We start from the raw sequence: 3,076 nt of genomic DNA on the forward strand, positions 1-3,076 counted from the left end.
AGATAACAGACATCTAAAATTTTATGGAAAATCTTACATTTTAAAAAATGTTGCCAACTAGCTCAGATATTTTTAAGGTGCAGGCCAAAGAAAATATTTGTGAGCCAAGTTTGACTAGCAGTGTACAGTCACAGAGTCTTAACACTCTCTAGTTCATTCAGCACCTCTTTTTTTCCACCCTAGAAACAATGCCTGAGTTCACTACTTCAATCAAGTCAGAGCTTTCTTATGTATGTGGGAGCACAAAAGCCTTCCCCAAACCTGTGTCATGTGTGCCCTTCGCTCCACTCTCAAACCTCACGGGGTGGTAACATTTGCACCTCATTCTTTGTGGCTCAACCCTTTTACCTCCCCTGTCCGTGGCTTCTGCCTTTCATACCATTGCTTGATTGCAGTGCTAGTCCAATATTCTTAGAGGTCACCAGTGCCGTTTGAATCATTAATCCGATGAGTTTTCTTGAACTGCATTCTTTTCTAAACTTTGAAGTGTATCTTTATTATTAATTAAATTCAGGTTAGTATAGTATTTGAATTAATAAAATTTATTCATTTAAATTTTTGCTTGGTAATACATAATTTGAGAATCATTTCAGGGACTATAGGGGACTGATTTTTTTTCAGTCATCTTTTTATTTTCTTTTTCTGAAGTTCTTTTATTGGTACATTTTAGGTATACAATTCGTTTACATTTATCATTGGGTGCTTGTACCTGTATGTGATGTATCTTGGTTCTTATTTTTTCCCCATTTTCTGTGTACCCTTCCCTATTTACATAGACATCATTTCCACTTTTTTATCTTTTCCCATAGTTTTTCCTTTCCTTCTTTTCCTTTCCCCTTCCCCTCCCTTCATCCCTTTGTCTTTGGACCTTTGTTCCTATTTCAAATTATCAATTATTCATTTTAATCATTTTAACCCTTGTTTACACTATCAGTTTCTCACACTAGAGAAACCTTTTTGGTACTTACACATGTGTGTCCTATTTCTTTCACTAAGAGTATGGCCTCGATATGCATCCATTTAGCAATAAATGACTCTAGTTTTTTTGTTCTTTATGGCTAAGTAGTACTCCATCTTATAAAAAAACCACATCTTCTTTATCCAGTTTCCACTTGATGGGCACTTGGGCTGCTTCCAAGCTTTAGCTATTACAAACTGTGCCACTATGAACATGGGTGCACATATATCGCTGTGGTATGATTCTTTTAATTCTTTTGGGAAGATACCCAGCAGGAGAATAGCTGGGTCAAATGGTACCTCTAGTCCTAGTTCTTTGAGGTATCTCCATACTGATTTCCACAGTGGTTGCACCAGTCTACACTCCCACCAGCAATGGAAAGGGTTACTTTCTCCCCACACCCCCACCAGCATTTGTTATTGGTTGATTTCTTGATAGCAGCCATTCTTCTGGGGTGAGGTGGAATCTCAGTGTTGTTCTCATCTGCATCTCTCTACGGACCAGTGATGTTGAACATTTTTTCAAATATTTATTTGCTGCTTTTACTTCTTTGTCTGAGAAATGTCTGTTCATTTCAGATGCCCATTTTTGAATTGGGACTTTGAATTTGGGGTGTCTGATTTTTTTCAATTCTTTATATATTCTAGATAGTAGTCCTTTGTCTGAGGTACAGCTGCTAAAAATTTTTTCCCATATTGTAGATGGTTAGCTCTGTTGGTGGTTTCTTTTGCAGTGCAGAAGCTTTTTAATAAGATGAGATCCCAGTTGTTGATTCTTTGTGCTAGTTCGCGTGCTACTGAGGTTTTGTTCATGAAGTCTTTTCCTATGCCAATGTCTTCAAGAGTTCTACCTAATTTATCTTCCAGCACGTTTAGTGTTTCTGTCTTAATATTTAGATCTTTAATCCACTTTGATCTTAAGTTTAGTGCATGGTGACAGGTATGGGTCTAGTTTTAATCTTTGGAAGGTTGAGATCCAGTTTTTCTAACACCATTTATTAAATAGGCTACCTTTCCTCCAATGATGGTGGTTGGCTCCTTTGTCAAAGATGAGGTGGCTGAGTATGTCTGGAGTTTTCTCTGCATCTTCTAATCTATTCCACTGATCCTCAGGTCTGTTTCTTTGCCAGTACCATGCTGTTTTTATCACAGTGGCTTTGTAGTATAGTTTCAAGTTGGGGATTGTGATACCCCCAGCCATGTCTCTGTTGCTTAGAATTGCTTTAGCTATTCTAGGTCTCTTCTATTTCCAAATGAATTTTTGAATTATTTTCTCTAGTTCTGTGAAGTATATTGTTGGAATTTCAATTGGCATTGGATTGAATCTATATAGTAGTTTTGGAAGTATGGCCATTTTCACTATATTGGTTCTTCCTACCAAGGAGCAAGGGATGTTTTTCTATTTTCTTATATCCTCTTTGATCTCTTTTTTCAGAGTGCTGTAGTTTTCAGTGTAGAGGTCTTTCACTTCCTTTCTTAGATTGATTCCTAGATGTTTCATTTTTGGGGATGCTATTGTAAACAGAATTGTTTCCCTAATTTCTCTCTCAGTAAGTCTGTTATTCGTGTACAAGAAGGCTATTTTTTTTTTATTGTTGACCTTGTATCCAGCTACTCTACTGAATCTGTCAATTAAGCCTAGAAGTCTTTGGGCTGAGTTTTTTGGGTCTTCTATGTAAAGTATCATATCATCAGCAAATAATGTTTAGTCATCTTTTTAGTCAACTATTTCAAAAGGTACAGTTCACAAGTCTTAAATATACTCACACTGTTGTACATTAATAGATCTCTGGATCTTTTTCATCTTTCAAAACTGAAATTCTATTGCCATTAAACACTAATTGCTCCTCCCTTTTCCCCCTTAGGAATCCTCTTTCTACCTTCTATTTCTATGACTTTGAGTACTTTGGGTACTTCATATGAGTGGAATCACATAGTGTTTGTCCTTCTGTGAGTGGTTTATTTCATTTAGCATAGTGCACTCAAAGTTCATCTATATTGTAGCATATGACAGGTGTTTGGTATTTTTAAGGCTGCATAATTTCCTGTGGTTGTTGTGATAATGCAGTGAACATGGGAGTGCAAATATCTCTTTGGGATTCTGCCTTGAATTCTTTTG

The sequence above is a fragment of the Heterocephalus glaber genome, unplaced genomic scaffold, assembly GCF_053883595.1.
Source record: "Heterocephalus glaber isolate CG9 unplaced genomic scaffold, H.glaber_assembly_v1.0 deba00001720, whole genome shotgun sequence".
In the NCBI taxonomy this organism is placed as follows: domain Eukaryota; kingdom Metazoa; phylum Chordata; class Mammalia; order Rodentia; family Bathyergidae; genus Heterocephalus; species Heterocephalus glaber.